The sequence below is a fragment of the Dermochelys coriacea genome, chromosome 7 (genome assembly GCF_009764565.3).
Source record: "Dermochelys coriacea isolate rDerCor1 chromosome 7, rDerCor1.pri.v4, whole genome shotgun sequence".
Taxonomy (NCBI): Eukaryota; Metazoa; Chordata; order Testudines; family Dermochelyidae; genus Dermochelys; species Dermochelys coriacea.
The window spans coordinates 24,091,745-24,109,529 of record NC_050074.1 but is presented as its reverse complement, the minus strand read 5'-3'; the positions used below and the strand labels follow the sequence as shown (position 1 = coordinate 24,109,529).

The 17,785-nt window shown below is 43.1% G+C and overlaps 1 protein-coding gene across 3 annotated transcripts in view; it reads right to left on the bottom strand.

Annotated features, from left to right (window-relative positions):
* RAB7A (RAB7A, member RAS oncogene family) overlaps positions 1 to 16,134 on the bottom strand; it is a 32,003-nt gene extending 15,869 nt beyond the window's left edge. The window contains exons 1-2 of one of the 3 annotated variants that reach the window (XM_043518517.1): positions 15,860 to 16,001; positions 4,463 to 4,542 (exon numbers count right to left, since the gene is read on the bottom strand). The gene's annotated coding sequence lies outside the window, so the exon portion shown is untranslated. Of the gene's footprint in view, positions 1 to 4,462; positions 4,543 to 15,859 lie in introns of all 3 variants that reach the window. The other 2 variants (XM_043518518.1, XM_038411199.2) reach the window with 2 other exon arrangements.
* Positions 16,135 to 17,785: the final 1,651 nt, after the last annotated feature.

Sequence of the window (17,785 nt, the reverse complement as noted above, 5' to 3'; positions counted from 1 at the left end):
TTAAGTGAAAGTTATTTTGAGAGGTTAAGTTACTTGATAATCAACTGAATGGATGCGCAAGCCGAGACAGGGCAGTGCCCAAAAAAACATTCCATATCAGTTACCTTTACAGTAGTCTGCTGTCTAACAGGTGTAGTGCACACTGATGTTTGATGAGTCTGCCTTGTACTACTGTGAGGAGGCTGGTTGCCCTTAGAACAGGGGTTCTCACCCAGAGGTATGCACACCCTTGGGGGTAGCAGAAGTCTTCCAGGTGGTACATCAACTCATGTAGGTATTTGTCTAGTCTTAGAGCACAAGGCTACTTAAAAAAACACTAGTGAAATCAGTACAAACTAAAATTTCATATAATCACTTTGTTGATTCTGCTCCACACAATATTTATATTAAGTTGATTCTATGATAAAAATGAAAAAGCAATTTCAGTAATAGTGTGCTGCAACACTCATTTTTGTAAGCAACTAGTTTAAGTGAGGTGAAACTTGGGGTATGCAAGACAGACTTCTGAAAGGGGTACAGTAATCTGGAATGGTTGAGAGCCTCAGCCCTAGAATATGAGGGGGCTTGAAAAGTTCATCTTCAGGGCAAGGAATAAGCATTCTCCTGGGGAAGCCATCAGCTCCAGCCAGCCTAAGCTTTCAACTGGGACCGGTGTAAGTAATGCATTGCTGTTGTCTTAAGGTCTGAAAAGAGTCCCAGTGATTTTGTTGCTTGCAGTGTTGCCAAGCTGCAGAGTTACCACTTTGTCAGTTTTCCACTCCAAGCAGAGGAAGTGTGGAGAAACTGAAAATACTGCCAAGAACAGCCCAAAAATGGAGGGCAGAGTCACAGAGACATTGATGACAATAGCTAGGAAGCTCTGAGATTGAAAGTGGAACAGTGCTTGTCCCTTCTGCAGAGTGTGGAAAAGGTAGCCTTGGGCATTACAAGTAGAGATGCTCATACAAGGGTTAGAGGCAGAGCAGTTTGAACCCTTACCTCCTCCCCTTGCCAGCCAACAGAAAGAGGGAAGGCAGTTGCTTCCCAACTATATCTTCAGTGGTGGCAAAGATCATTTAAGCCATCTGACTATGAATCTTCTGGTAAATTTTAAGTTCTAGGTGAGTGGCTAGGATGCACAAAATAGTGAGCGAGCAAGTGTTAAACAGCAGAAGAAAAAAAGGACCATCACAATGTATGGGGTAGATGGAACAGTACAAGTGTTCTCTTTGATGCCTCCATGTGAGTAAGAGGATGGACAGAGTTAAGAGGAAACTAATGTAATAGACACTACCTATTTAATCAGTGCTCTGTTAGGTCTTTTAAAAAGAGATGTTGGAAGCAGTTGTACAAGTATTCATCCTGGCTGATGTGGCCAGGACAGTATAGCAAACACCTCTGCTCTTGTAGAGGAATACCATGGGATCTTTGACCCAGCAGATGTCCTGGTAGAGTAATTGGGAATTATGCCAGGTTAGTTGAAGTTAGTATTTCAGTAAGTGATCCAACAAAACCTCACAAGCAAATGCTTGCAGTCAAGGCTTATACTGAAACTCTTCCACTCCAGGACTAGTGTAGGGAAATGTCCTTGTTTTCCCTCTCATAAGTTGAGCTAGACATTCAGAGGATGGTGTCCATTTCAAGAGATTTCTACTACTCACCAGTCATGACATTCTGCATGAAGGAAAGTAGTTTAAGAGAAATTAAAGTGGAAAGTATGTATGGATTTTGTGAATAAAAAAAAAGCTAAGTAGACACCCATGGTCCTGAAGCATTCTTTCAGCTTGCAGTGACTGAATTTCCCACTACTCCATCCTAGAAGTGGCAAAATACCCAGAGGCCTGGTCACCTCCCATGAGAAGTCTATTTACAATACTTCTCAAGAGAATAGCATAACTTTTGCTGCTAACTGGGCAGCTGAGAAATTTCTCAGGAATTCAATACTTCAACTTGATGGGTTAACTGAAGTGCCTTTTTCTATTCTGACTTGTGCTGTCAGAAGTAAAGTCCATCATGGGTTCAATATATACCACCAATGCAAATTGTGACTTTTGGTGAATAAGAATTACATCTGAAGTTCAAATGCTCATTTGACACTGGATATCAGAACTAGACTTTATGGTAGCTGTTCAGTCAAAAGGACAATCTTGACCACCACACATTGTTACAGCAGAATTCAGCCATGTTAGGTGGTTAGTGTGACCTAAACCAGACATGGTTTAGAGATGAAGCAAATTTAGTGATTGAACTAATTAACTGGTTGCTTATTAAAAAAACCAAGCAGCTAGTCTGACCGATGCATTTAGAGGTTTTGGGCAGGATGCGATATCCATTATGACCAATCCAGTTTTGATTGCATTAAGTGGAGAGCCCAATAAAAGAAATTAACTGAATGGAGGAGATCCACGTGACATGATTTGATGTAGTAAGGGATGCAGTTAATTGGCAGCCCAGAATGGCATGTCACAGTTAAGCATTAGGTACAGCCTTGCTTATTCTGTTATGACTCAGACATTAGAGATCTCTGGCCAGGCAAATATTCCTTGACCGTATTGAGTCACTATGCATATAGAGTACTTTTAAACTGATAAGCTACCTTGAGAACATTGTCCAGAGGTCCACAGAGCAAAACACTTCTTGCTGGCATGTTAAGGAAATGCCTTCTGTTCATCTGCAAGTACCCTTCAGGCATCATTTACAACAGTTAGACTTAGTTTCCCTTATGGAACAAGTTATGCCATTACAATTACACATGTAACTAAAGTCAAAAGATGGAGATTTCTTTTGGAGCTCCTGAGTTTACATTTAAGTCAGTTAACAGCTACTGTTTGGATGCTGAAGTGCTCCTTAAACTCAAACAACAAGCAAAGTGTGTACACTGTCATGGTTACCACAAAAAAAAAAAAAAAAAAAACTACCTCACTAAGCTTTTCTTCAAACACTTCAGTATTTAGTACCATCCTTGAGGAACTCACTATGCTTGTACAGCACCTCAGATGGTGCCTATGCATTCAGATGCATCTGTATAGTAGCAGTAACAGATGGCACCTTCCTGACAGATGTATGAGAAACTAACTAAAAGTCTCCCAAGTTACAGGAAGTGTTGATGGCATTTTAAGTGGACTGTGTGTTTCTGTAGAATTTAGTGTCCTTTTGCCAATTAGGACTTCAAAGATGGACCTCTTGATGAGCAGGAGCACAAAAATATGAATCAAGCATGTTTTGAGAAAGTTGATAATTTGAGAAGCTTCACCAAATTGGGTTTAAGATTTGGTGTTTCATAGACTACCTCCCCTCTCAAATATTGCTACCCACCTGTAGTGTTCCCTTTAGCGTGCTCTTCTCCCCTCCACCCCACCCTCCATTGGTAGCTGGCAGCTCCAGTCCCAAAAAGAAATAGGCTGGCTGCTCCTTGTTTCCATGCTCTTTGGAAATTAGACACCTGAAAGTGAGCAGCTAGCACCATGTGACCAGTCAGCTCCTCATAGGTCAAGAAGTGATCAGTGGACTTATTTTGGGAGAAGGTTAAAACTAATTACTGCAATTTTCATTTAGTCTAGAGCCTCAGTTTCCTATCAGCTTTTGAAATGCTGATAGCAAGACATGCTGCCGGAGTGCTTTGTTTTACAGAGGGTACTACATCCTTCAGGGTTCCACCAACCAGGTTTCAGAAGCCAATACTCAGAAAAGATGCAGAAATGCAGCCATTGTAACTTATGATTCAGCCACACTGTCTTAGGTCAATTTAGTGGCCAGTTTCTTGTGGACATTTAAAGGAATGTCATCTTAGCCAATGTGGATGAGCTGATACTTCTGTGGGTGGAAGGGACAAGTTTTCATTATGGCTACAACATTACTTTAAGATGTTATTTCTCAGTACATTATATCCTGAAAAGGTCATGGAGTCCAGTAGTTAGAGGACTGGATGGGAGCCAGGACTAGGATTTTCACTTTTGAGAACTACTTTGTCTCAGTCTGTCTGTACATCATGGGTAAGGCATGCTAAAGACTAGTTTTCATTCATCTGATGAAGTGATCTGTAGCTCATGAAAGCTTATGCTCATAAATGTTAGACTAAGGTGCCACAAGTACTCCTTTTCTTTTTTGCCAATACAGACTAACACGGCTGCTACTCTGAAACCTAGTTTTCAAGGATCCCAAGAGAATTACTTGCAAGTTCCTTGAGGCAGGGTGTCTTATCTAGTACTCAAGACATTTAACTTTAATTTCCTGCTTTACTAGGAAGAGACTTTATTCACTATTCTGTTTTGATAGTTATTTGCCATATACCAAATATCAAGTACTGATGTTTGTGTACAAAGTTAGACACATAGCAGTTCCATCTAATATCAATATACAAATAGTATTCATAAAATTACATTTAGACTTTCCTGTACAAACATTAAACTTAATGGGGGAAGGGGGTGGGACAGGGGACTGAGGAAAAGGCACGCATGACAATAGTGATAGAAAATCAACTTACACTGGGGGGAGCTACAGGACAATGGCTTAGCTTCCAGGCTCCAGTCAGAAGCTGCAAGGCTTCTTTGCCAGGCTAGGAGACTAGAGATCAAGAGGACAAAGCAGTCAAAAAGCCATCTCAGGAGGACACAGATGGCATAGGTTGTTGAGAGAGAGACACCCGACTTTAGACTGGGGAGGGCAAACTATGGCCTGCAGTCCAGATCTGGCCCCTCAGAGCTTTGGATCTGCCTCATGTGATTGCCCCCACCACCACCATGGTGCCACAGGCCTCCTGCTGCTCTTAGAAGTAGCCAGTGCCATGTCTGGGATTGGGGGGGGGAGAAGAGAACCAGAGGGCTTAGTGCATTGCCCTTGCCTCCAGGCACTTCCCCTGCAGCTCCCATTGGCCAGGAATGGGAAACCATGGCCAGTGGGAGCTTTAGGGGAGGTACTTGGAGGCATGGAGCCCTGTGCCCCCTCCTCCCCCAGGGGCTGCGCAGGGACATGGTGCTGGCCACTTTCTAGAGCAGTGCTGCTGCTGCCACCCTCAAGCTGCTTTAGGTAAGTGGCAACAGGCTGGAGCCTGAACCCCTCCTGCACCCCCCCCAACTCCCTGCCCTGAGCTTCCTCCTGCAGTCTGCATCCCAACCTCCTGAGCCCCCTGCTGCACCCCCTCCCACACTCCCCTGCCCTGGCCCTGCATACAATTTCCCCACCCAGATGTGGCCCTCAGCCCAAAAAGTTTGTCCAACCCCGCTTTAGGCCATTGGCCTATCAGGCGACCATCAAGGAGATGGTAAGCAGATAGAGTAGCCCTGCCTACAGGCTGACTTAAGATCCACTTTTTCCAAAATGCTTTGCTTCTAAATACTATGCTTTAAGAAGTCTGTTTCATTACTACTGTCATTACACCACTGTCACAGGGGGACTACAATCCTAGGTCCTGGACACAAGTCAGACCTGCCAAGATAAAAATCATTGATGCACAGGAGACTGCAGCTGCAGCCTGGTGTGGAAATCAGGTGACTGCATATGAGAGACTTCAGTGCGAGGCCCCAGGGGGATGTACTTTAAGAAACCAGAAGAGAATCAGAGGTGCAGTTAACCCTGTAACTGACATCCAGGATTTGAAGTTCACAGAATTGAGGACACAGCACCTGTGATTAGTCTCAAAGTTGAGAAAGAAACAAAACTATACTATGGCTCAATTATACCTTCTGCTGCCCTCCAAATACAGCGTGGGTGGGGGGGTCAACATTAGCTGTGCACAAAAGTCTAAGTTATTTTAGAGTCAAATAAACTGCACCATAGAGCAAGTTGTGAAAACTGTGGATTAAGGATAAGATTATGTCTGAGGTCATGAATTGTGTCTTTAGACCTCCATGACATTTTCTGTGCCCAGCCACTGTGGGCAGTAGGTGCTGGGAACTGCCCCAGCTTCTGCTTGGGCTTTAATCACTCCCCCCAAAAAAGTCAGCTGTGCCCCCTCCTCCCATTATTTTTAGTAAAGGTCAGATCATTGGCTTGTGAGCCTTTGGTTATTGCCTGCAACTTTTACTTAAGAAAATCATGTCCATAATCCATAAGGTTAAGTGTAAAAGTGAAAGCTTGAATGAAGCATTTGGCAGTTTTAGGGACATTAAATCCAAAATGAGCCTAAAGATTCAAGTCCAATAAGAGTGTTTGCAATCCAAAAGGGACAGGGGAGAAAAAAAAAACCAACTGGAGATACTGTAAACATTGCAACATTGAACCTGGAAGTGAAACTGACTAGCCAGATTTCAGAGTAGCAGCCGTGTTAGTCTAAGGTGCCACAAGTATTCCTTTCCTTTTTGCAAATACAGACTAACAAATTTGAGCATAAGCTTTTGTGAGCTACAGCTCACTTCATGATGCATCCGATGAAGTGAGCTGTAGCTCACGAAAGCTTATGCTTAAATAAATTTGTTAGTCTAAGATGCCACAAGTATTCCTTTCCTTTTTGACTAGACAGACTTGTCCAACCCCAAAAAACTAAATTACACAAAACTGAGTTAGACAGGGACATTTGCTGGTTTACAGGATAATGTAAATTGGTGTCCGTACATTTCCTCCTGGCCTTGTGTTTTCCCCTACTGCCATTGCTCCCTCCCTTTGGTGTCCATAGAAGCAGTACTTGTCTCGGGCTGTTGCACAGCCTGAGATTACAGCATCATGTGTGGGCTCAACATGTTTAATCACCTGAAACTCCCTCCCTGTGAAAGCAAATGCTCTAAGTCAGCCTTGCCTGATATCCAAAATATGTACAACTGCTATCCTTAGGTTTTTAATACCAATAAAAGCTACTCCTTTTGAATAAAGCCACCATATAAGAATTTCTTCAGCAAGGGGATGTCCATCAGATAAGCACAACTTTTACAGGGGGTTTTCAAACAAGATTTCAAAGGTCTTTGAGTCAATGAGATGGAATATGCCAGAGGCAAAAAGAGAGTACTTCTACACTGCAGTAAGAGACCCATTGCCCAGGTCAGCTGACAGACTTCCAGGGATAAACATTGCAGTGTAGAGGTTTGGACTTGGTCTGGAGCCCAGACTGAGACCCCACGGGGGGGGAGGGGGGAGAGAAAGAAGAATCTTACAAGAGTGAGGGAGAGTCCTTGCAATTTTAGGATGGGTACACAGAATGAGCAATTTTAGCAAGGCCACACACACACAGATATTAGATAAGGGTTGCCATACCCCATCCCCACCCATGCCTCCTCCTACGAGGAACACTCAATGAGAAGCCTAGCCCCAGCTGCTTGGAAGAAAAAGGTGCTGGGATTCCACCCCACTCCTCTAATGTTATTCCTAACCCTCAATAGCTCCTTCTCCTGGATAACCTCTAATGAGAGGAAGTCCTAAATACTCCTGCTGTGAGAAGGAGTTATCTTCCCCATTCTCCAGATCCTTGAACTAGTGGGGAAGCTAATTTAAAATAAGTCCCCATCCCTATCCTTGTTCCCCAAAATAAACTGCTAGGAAGTTTTAGGTTCAGTGTTCTTGCTCAGTACATTGCCATGCCACCAGGTGGTGGCATTTCTCTTCCTCATGCAGAATGCTTAAAGAGATCAGGTACCAGTGGAATCTTCCATTCACCATGCACCCAATACCTGCTTTTTGCTTCAATGGGTATTCTACAAAACCCCTCACCCTAGTACCTGAGGTGACTCAGCTTCCCACAAGTCTTACAAGATGCGGAAGGGAAAAAAAAAAAAGTGTTTCTTGAATGCATTTCTGGATCTTAGGAGACCAAGCAGTGAGTCAAGTTTACTGCTAATGGTGTTCTCTATGCAGGAAGATTTACCAGCATAACTCCCATATGGGCACTTATTTTAGTGCCAGAGTGGCCTTTTTTGGTTCAGCTTAAGCCCCTTCCCCAGAGACAAAGAAGTCATACTGGAATAATTATGCAGGTAAAGCTATATTGGTTTAAATTCACACCTTAGCTTATTCTAGTATCATTTGCCCAGATGGACAAGCCCTAAGGAAGGCTGAAATCAGGCCAAACACTAAAATGACTAAGACTGAGCCCCTATCCATCCTTAAGTCTGGATTAGAGTTGTCCTCAGAGCATCACTAGAGTCTTGCCTATACCAGTTGGTATTACTACCATGGAAAATAGGATATCCCTTTCTAGATTAGGCAAGGCTGCAGGAGTGCACTAGGTTTTAACCCTCATGTCTGTTTAGGTAGGGTTAGACAATAGAGTGTTCACCACCACCTGCCATGTCAACACTAGTTTCTTCACTAGAAGAGATTAACTGGTAACAGTGGGAAAGTTTTGAGTTGAAGGCGGATGCTACAGAGAATTAAAGTTGCTGAGATGTTTAACAGGTGTTTATCTATTGCCAAGGAATTGGATTACTTTCCAGTTTACCCTCTAGATTTCCAACACTGTATAGTACCTTAAGAGTGGAAGTATGACAGAAGAAATTTCTATTCAACTTTATGCTACAAAGGAGGCCCTAGAGGGTCCTAAAACTGTGCTGGCCTGCCTACTAATGACATGCATGAGTTGTCTACCTCTATCTTAAAGACTAGAATCCAACTAAGTAAGTGAAACCTGACTGAGGAGAGAGAGGGAGGGAGAGAGAAGTGATTCTTTCTATTCATGACTCAGGCCCTTGAGTTAAGCGAGCTATTGTTAGCAAAGGCATATCCAATGAGTCTTCAAGGGAAGAGATGGCTGCAAATACATATCTGAGTATTCCAAGAAAGCCTCAAAGATGCATTACAAAACACGCTGAGGTTTCTAATGGTAAGAAACTAGAAGTAGAAGAGACATCAAGATGATCTGATAGTTTCCAAAGCAAATAAGGTGCTCGGATCCACAGTGATGAGCATGATGCACCTAGACAGAAGTGAGGGCACTGACTCCTCCTCTTCACATCACCTTGAAGTTACTCACTGTTCTCCCCTCCCTCTAACCCTTCTTAATTACAGGAGGAAGGAGTTTGTTTGGGAAACGAGTGTATAATTAAGCAGTAGTGGCTCTCTTCCTTTGGTGTCTTACTCTACAGACTAGTAGAATGAGAGGTAGATACCACACCCTGATATTAAGTGGTCTACCCTTGCTGCATTATGTGTATATTCTAGAGAAGTCCTGCTCTGGGTCACTTGAACCAGGGGAGTTACTGCAGTATGAAGCCACAGAGGAAGACTAGGACACTCTTTATTCCAGAAGAGTAATCTTGTATCCTTCAAGGGATCTGGAGGCCAGCTATACAAAACTGAACCTGCAGCTGCACCAGAAGAGTTACTATGTTGACAGTTAAGGTTATTTGTCCTACTTTATTTTTCCTGAATGTTTTCAGATTTGGAGCAAGCCAAGGCAACTTAATGTGAAATGGTCCAGTGACACAAGATTAACAGATCAGAACAAGGACAATTGTAACTTCTTACTGAAGAGACATCTTTAGCTTCAGAGTCATTTACTTTGTATACGAGTTTAATTCTATGCAGCTTTACTAATCTCACCCCACTAGCTCAGGTGCAGTAGAAGTGTGCTCCAATGCAAGACAGTGGCAAAAAGTCTAAACCAAGCATTCAGTTTAGCTAAATGAGACAATGATTGAGACCCAGCCATAACAGAAGGCAACTTGTTCTTAGATAATGAGCAGCTACCCATTTCTTCATATTTGATTTTTTCCTTACAAGTCAAACTCTAAAAACAGTACTAAGATCTTATTTATTAACTGTGTCTAAGAACTTGTAGACTATTAATAAGAATGGAAATATTGTTATCTGGTTCCCTTCAAAGCCAAATAAACCAACCTGTCTAAAGCCTAGTACACAAGTATAAAATGGACTGCTTTAAAATCATAAGCTATTCTGTAACAGAACCTTCATTAAACATTTCCTGCTATACAACAGACTACCAGGAATGCTATTTTAATTAGCCAATTTAAACCTCAGTGTTGGTCAGTTCAGTTTCTTACTGCTTATATTTACTGGCCCAAATTAGCCCCGCCTCAAGTTTATTCACTCAAGTCTGGTACCACAAGGAATTTGTGATGTTTTCCTAGTGGAACATGGCCACCATTTGTCAGTAATGTTAAAAAAGAAAACCCCCAAAAAACATGCCCATCTCAAATCAGAAGATGAATATTTCAGCTATTAGTATTCATACCAAATTAAGTATGGGTCATATAACCCAAATCTTAGAGAAAGCCAGAAGTGTAGCTGCATAAAATGTATTAGTCACTCCAAAGTAACACACTTTTGCATGGAGACTTGTGGATGCTCCAAGACCACTGGGCTGACTAAGCTCTGGTTCAAACACATTTGCAAGAAGGATTTGAAAACTTTCAAGCAGCAATACCATAATGGGCAGATGCCACTAACAGGCTACATGGAGGGCTGCACTCCATCAGGCAGTCTAAGAGGCTGAAGACAGGTAGTGTGTACACACAAAGTGAAGTACTAGTAGCGTGCCAGTCTCATCTTCTGGCCCTGTGGCTCCATTATCTGTGGTGAGGCCCGTTACTTGAAAATTGGACTATTTAGCTACTCAAAATGCTGCACTGAAACAGTAACGCAACTGCTTTGATCCCTACATCATTGTCTTTGAGGCAAACTGTTGTCATAAAGAGTTAATTGATGTAAAAACATCCCTTATAAAAAAATGTACAGGCAAAAGACTTATTTACCATCCCCAAATAGTTTGTAGGAGGGATTTTTGTAATTTTGTATAAGATTTACTTTAATCTTGTCTCACCAAAAGCTGCATTTATGAAGTTGATTACACTGAGTATAGAGCTAGTGCTCTCTAAGAAAAGTTTCCCCAGTGACAAAACCCAAGGTTATGAGATTAGCTATAAACTGACATTTCTGTAGCCTTGACAAAGTCTTGCTTTCCTTACCATCACTGCAAGTATGCATTAGGAAAAGCACCGTTTGAGAAACAGCTTGTCTCTTGCATGGAACTTTTCATTCCTGGCTGTAGAAGCAATAGAGCAGTCTCACAGGAACACTAAGCCTACAGCAACAATGACATCACTGAGGCAGATCTGTGCTAAGCCGAAAATGTAGCAGCAAAGTGAACCTTAAGAGCCGCTTGCTCAAGAAAGGAGCACAAGATCAGCAAGGATGTCTGAATTAGGGAACATCAGGGAAGAAAATCCAACATGTGACAAAAACACGCTGTCTGTTTCTTAGAAAGATATTGGTTCCTGTGCTTGTATGTTGTCTTGACTAGGTTTTCTTAGCCAGAGGTTAGAAATGTAGTTCCTCTATGCTTCCAATAAGCCATGCTTCCAACGGTTTAAAGATGCCCTATTCCAGCATTTAGCTGCAAGAAATAGTATTTTATCAACTGTGTCAGTTTTAACTATGCAATTACCAGAACCAGACAGAGACAAGGTCTTTAAGTTGACCAAGCTAATTGAAAATGGTTAGTGAGCCCTATTCTCTAAAGAGGGAAAAAATTAAGTTTAGCCTTGACAGAGGCGGGTGACTAAGATCATTGTTTTAGAAGATCACAGATAGAAAGCAAGCACTAACAAAACAGTTGACAGTAGTGATTGCCAATATATTGTTGTGTTGGAATAGAAGTCAGAATGTTTTTACAAGTAGCATATTCTTCATATGTGAAATGCCTGTTCCTCATGAAGTTTTGCCTTTGGACAGCTAGATTAGGGCAGTTTTTAACTGTAAAGCCAGCGCCTGAAGACTAACATCACCACTGAAATGCATGCTAGGTTGTCTATTGTGCACAGCCATTAATGCTCTATGGCTTCTGCCAGTCATGCCAATTCAGAGTCTTGTACCTGAACTGCAACTGCTCCAGTGTTTGTCTGCACCATGCTTTCCTTGGTACAGAATACTGAACTTTGGCTGCATAATGAAAGCAAGCTTTTTAGGGAGAGGTGGAAGAGTGTTACTTTCTGCCAGTCACAGCCCAGAGATTTTTGACACTAGGAAAGAATTCTACCACTGGTAATGGGACCCAGTGATAAACACCAAGTTTGGGCAAAAAAGCCAGAGCTAGACCAGAGTCTATACTGTAGGTTAGAGAGTAAAGATATGTCTGTTCTACAGAAACTATGCCAGCATAGACTGTCTATATTACGGCAGCATAGCTATCTATGCTGACTGAAAGGGGGTTTTTCCAGTTGGTGTAAAAACACCATCCTTGAGCAAAAGTAGTTAGGTTAGTGGAGGCATCATCATCTGTGTCTACCCTGGAGGTAGGATCACCATAGCTCTATCAGCCTGGGGTATGATGGGGGGGTGGGGAGGAGGGTGGAGAATATAACCAGCATAGCTATGTTGGACTTTAAAATTAAGTGTAGACTAGTTCTGTTTTCCTCTACAAAAACCTGCACCTTTTAGCAGATTTCAAAATATAGTTCAAAGAAAAGGAGTACTTGAGGCACCTTAGAGACTAACAAATTTATTAGAGCATAAGCTTTCGTGAGCTACAGCTCACTTCATCGGATGCATCTGATGAAGTGAGCTGTAGCTCACAAAAGCTTATGCTCTAATAAATTTGTTAGTCTCTAAGGTGCCACAAGTACTCCTTTTCTTTTTGCGAATACAGACTAACACGGCTGCTACTCTGAAACCTGTCAAAATAGTTTAAATTAAACTGGTGCACTTTTGTATAGATTGGGCTTTCTGACTATAGGCTAAATTTTCTTGGCATCCTGCTACGCAGCAATCCACCACCATTCTAGAGGATCAGTAGTTCCCCCCCCGCCCCCCATGCATCTTAGTAGTATGGTGACACCCTATCCTTATTCCTTAATCTTTAGTTTTAGGCTAGGCTTTGTCTGCTACCTAATCAAAATAATTTGCGTCTATCAGAACCACCTCCAACAGCAGTTAAGTAGGCAGTCTTGTGTACACCACACATAATTGCATTTTATAGTGTCTTACCTTTGGACAGGTAAAGTTTCACAGCATGACAGTAAGAACATTTGCAAATATTCTGCAACAACTGTTAATTTTCTAGGAAGAGGCAAAGATAGTCTAATACAAGTTAGAAACTGAAGCTATGAGCTCTCCCCAAAGAAGTTTTGCCCATAAATTTGTTCCTGACAGGTAAGTCACATGAGATGTCCACACAGAAGATGTAATCTTCAGCATAAAACTTGTAATAAAAATTGCTACGGAAGTTCAGAGTCCAATAGCACTTTTGTCCTTGGACATTTGAGTATGGTCCAAAGGCAAATAGGCATTGAGCTACAGAACCCACTTTGACTTACCAAAGAAAAAAAAACCCAAAAAACTCAGCTATGGCAAATCTAGTTAGATTTTTATTTCAGAGCTGTTCCAGTGTGACCAATTACATTCGAGTGTGTGTTTTAAGCCCTGCTTCACAATATCTAGTGTTCTGCCTTAAGCATCTTTGTAGATTAGTACGCTAGAAGGAACAATTTGTTATATTGTACTTTAAGAGCAACAAGCGTTTCTTGATCATCCTAATTGATTACAGTTTCTGAAGATCTTCATATATTAGATTCTGCAGTTGCTGTAGATTACTTGTTGACAAAGCAAAAGATCGCATGGCTTTACAACTTAATCCAATCTTGTACCTATCTGCACTAGAAATCTGGAATGGCATTAGACTATAACAGTGCATGTGGAAGAGAAGTTTGGGATTACATTTTAAGTGCCTAAGCATTATACTTTATTACTTTGCATTCTGAACTTTATCCACCAAATCTAGACAAAGTATTATTAGTTTGTTGATAGCAAGTCATGTGTTTAGTCAGCTGCTGAAGTCACAAGGGAAAGACAGAATATGCGTTCTTCCTATGAGGGCATGACAGAACTACTGATTTAAATGGTGAATACACAGTAGTCTACCTACTTCAACCAAACTTCACTCCAACAGATTATAAACAAGAGTTAGTACACTCCAGACAGCCATGCTTAAAGTGCAGAGGCCAAGCTGAAATGTAAAGTATTTAATCAAATACTAGCTTTCTTGGCTGTAAACAAGAGTTCTATGTTAAGTATCGGGGGTAGCCGTGTTAGTCTGTATCCACAAAAACACCAAGACTCCTAGTTCTAAAAACTTACTCAGTCATAACCTGACAAATGAATTCAGATATTCTACTAGAATGGGCTGGGTTATGTTTCTTTATCAGGTAAGATTTTGACTTGCCATTTGCATAGCACAGAAGAGGAGTTAGTGTTTGGTAGCAGTTCACTACTAGACATGTTATTGCAGTAGAGTTGTTAGTGACACGAAAAAAACTGATATTTTAGTCTTACTTAAGTCTTTAACCCTTATAACTCTTGTACAAAAGTAAACTTCCTTCTTGTTTGGGAGCAATTTGTGACACCTTGTGTTTTCAGTTTACATGTTTGCACACACAGTCCCTTATGTTATAGCAGCTTTGTTCCCCCAGGAAAAGTTTTCAAAAAGTTACGCAAGGGAGAAAGTTAAACATGCTGGCCTTTGTTTGACTCAAGTTTTTACGTCCTACCAAGGCACTTTGTCTTAAAGAGTTTGAGACGTGTGTGCGCACACACCCCCACCTCTCCAACTAGCTTAGAGCTAAAAAGCTAGTAACACCTCAGTATGATCAGAGCTTGTTTTAAGATACAGCTAAACCAATACATTAGGCTAGTAGTTAGTTATGAATAACTACCCAAGTCCCTCATTAACTTAGCTTCTATATATTTAAAAAAAGTTAAACATTGCATCATGCTTAATTTACCCCCATAAGATACTATTACAGCCTACAGCACTTTAGCATCTAGTTTAATTCTTTCCATCATTGACTCAGTCCTTACACATGCAAAGGAGTTACTTGCACAATAACTGCCAGCCTATTCAGCTGGCTGTGTTGTCCTGTTAATTATAACAAGGGCAGTCTGCTAGTAAGAATGTCCACTGAGTAATATTCCAAGCAAATTATAGCATTTCTTTATGAAAATAAAGATCACATATTCTTAGCCTCTAGCTGTCCCCTTTCTCTCTCCAGAGTCTTGGCAGGAATCTGACCACAAGATATGGTAGCTATTTGTGACCAAAGAGGTAAAAAAGGAAAGAACACACCTTTCCTATCATAAATTTCATCCTCAATCCTAATTGAGCTCACTGATTTTCATGTAGACCACAATACATATGAATACAGACAGCTAGAAAGGCTGGAGAGATAGCCTCTTCCCCAAAAAAGAAGAGCTAAACTTAGCTACAGCTTCCACATTGATCAGGAAAGGTTTGTATCCAAAACATCAGTTTTCTTATTAGTGATTCTGAAGCATTAAGAAAGCTTCATTGTTATACAGGAGGACTGAGGGAAAAAAGAAAGAAATTCCTAAGCCCGTCTCAGTCCTTATACACACACCACTTCTGTCAGCCCCACAACGCCGAGCTCAATGAGTTCTCAATCACGCAAATCCCACTATCAGGAAAGAGCCCCTTCCTCTAGCACAGCATGAGACACAAAGGAATGAGCTTCCGAGTCCATCAGCTCCCACCCATTTAGTCCCCGCAGCTGGGAAGAGAAAGCCCCCCTCACAGGCCCGCTCCCCCTCCTACTCCAACAAGGGAGGAGCCCCGCTGCCACCGCCTCCCAGAGCCCCTACTCTCGCTTTAGCCCTAGATACTGGGACCTACTGCCTCTCCCTTCTCAGAGAGGGTAGGGTGGAGCCGGCTGCCTTCCCCGAGGCTCAGAAGACCGGGGGGGGGGGGGAGAAAAGAAGAGAGCAGCTGCCCCCCTCCCCGATTCGGGAAAGCGAGCTCCGCTACCTCCTTCGCTCGCAGCGCCGGGCCTACGTTCCCGGCGCCAGCAACACACTGCCCCCAACACAAACCCCGGCGAGAGGTCGCTGCCTCCCCGCCAGCCCCTCCCAAGAGGCCCCCCCGCACAAAGCCCCACTGGGAGCGAGGGGGGAAGCCGACAGTAGGCCACGATCCTAGGCCCCGCCAACTCACCGCACTCAATATCCTCACGACACCTGCTCCAAGCCTCGCTTCCCCCTCTGCTCCCTTCGGCTCCGCTTTAATGGGGCCAACAGCCTCTCCGCTTTCACTTCCGCCTCTCCCTGGCCAGCTTCCGGTCACGGGACCATCCAGCGCTGCGACGTCAGCACGCTCGGGATAGGCCGTGGGGCAGTCGCCTCCTGGACCCGCGTCACATGTCCAAGCACGGTCGTCTTGGCGTCACCTGGGTGGCCATCTTGGATTCCAGGCCCTTGAGCGGAGCGTCGGAGTCAGCCCCGCCCTCGCCGTGTCACGTGCACATCCTGGGGCCTGGGCCCTCGGCGGGTGGCACGTGGGTTCCCGCGGTGCCCAGGAGCAGCCCGCCCGAGGGCACGTTCCTGGCCCAGTGACCCGCACGGCTCAGCCTGCTGTGGCAGCCCTGCCCGGCACGGGGTTCCTCGTCCGTTTTAGGGCGGTGGGGGGGTTTGGCCCTCCGGGAAGAGAAACCACTGCAACTTTTGCAAGGGCCTGGGGGAAACTGAGCGCACAGCTAGAGGGGTGCAGTCACACCACCATCCGATGAAGTGAGCTGTAGCTCACGAAAGCTTATGCTCTAATAAATTTGTTAGTCTCTAAGGTGCCACAAGTACTCCTTTTCTTTTTGCGAATATAGACTAACACGGCTGCTACTCTGAAACATAGCTATAGTGGTATCCCTGCTCACGTGGCTGCACCCCGAAATGTGTCTGCCCAGGGGGAGTTACACTGCGTAACTAGGGCAGTACCAGTGCACTGGTGAATTTCCCCATGTAACCAAGCTTTTAGTCATTGTGGTTAAGGGCACACTAGAAATATCATGGTTTAGGCTCCTATTACCCCCCACCCTGTCCCGATTTTTTACCCTTGCTGTCTGGTCATCCTACCTGGATAGATGAGTGACCAGGCAGATAAGTGGGATAGAAAAGATGGATAAGGACAGATACGATGGATAAAATAGATAAATCCACACTGTTAATTAGCTAATGTTTATACAGTTCTTTGAAAGTCTCACGTATGCATCAGCAATACAGTTATATTCTGCGATAATACACTGCATGCCCCTCATTCTATCACTTGCTCTTTTTGCTCCCTTTTTACCCCTTCCATTCCACCCAAGCCACATGACCATCTCTCATCATTATGCTTATCTCCCACCCTCCTCAGCTCTGGGTTTTCCTCCACTGGGGCCCCCAACTACTGAAACTCCTCCAAGCCTGCATGCAACCACATTCAGTCCCCTCAAATCTCCCTTTTTTCAAAAGGTCTATAAATCCTAGTTCTCCCTTCAGGGAAGTGTGAACAAGTTGGGTAATTGAGAATTATCCCCCTCAAAATCTCATCCAAACAAAAATCATACAACTAACAAGATATGTGCAAAATGTCACTGTGATCACTTGCTTTTCATTACATCCCATCTCTCATCATTTGTATGTAGTTCTCTATATAGGCTCAGATCTAGGTTTATGTGAGAATGGGATCTCAGAGCCTGATTTAGCCCACTGCAGTTTATGCAAGTCTTAATGTTGACTGCAATAGGAGCTGGATCAGCTTTTTAGAGCAGAGGATGGGGAGTCAAGACACTAGGTTCTATCCCTAACGTGTGAAATTGTGCAAGATCTTCACCTCCTCTGTGCCTCAATTTCTCCATCTATTGAATGGTATTAATTATACTGACCCTTCACACAGGGGGATTGTGTTGTTTAATTTATTAATGCTCATAAACTGCGTTGAGATTATTGGATGGAAAGTGCTGGACAATGTGTTGTTTATTATGATGATGCTTCATTGAACAAAACAAGAAAGACTTCGGAAAAAGCTCAAGGACAGAAAGCATGAAGGTGCATCATTGCTTTGGCCGTGGTACTCGTATCATCCTCTCTGTGCAGCCGAATTACCAGA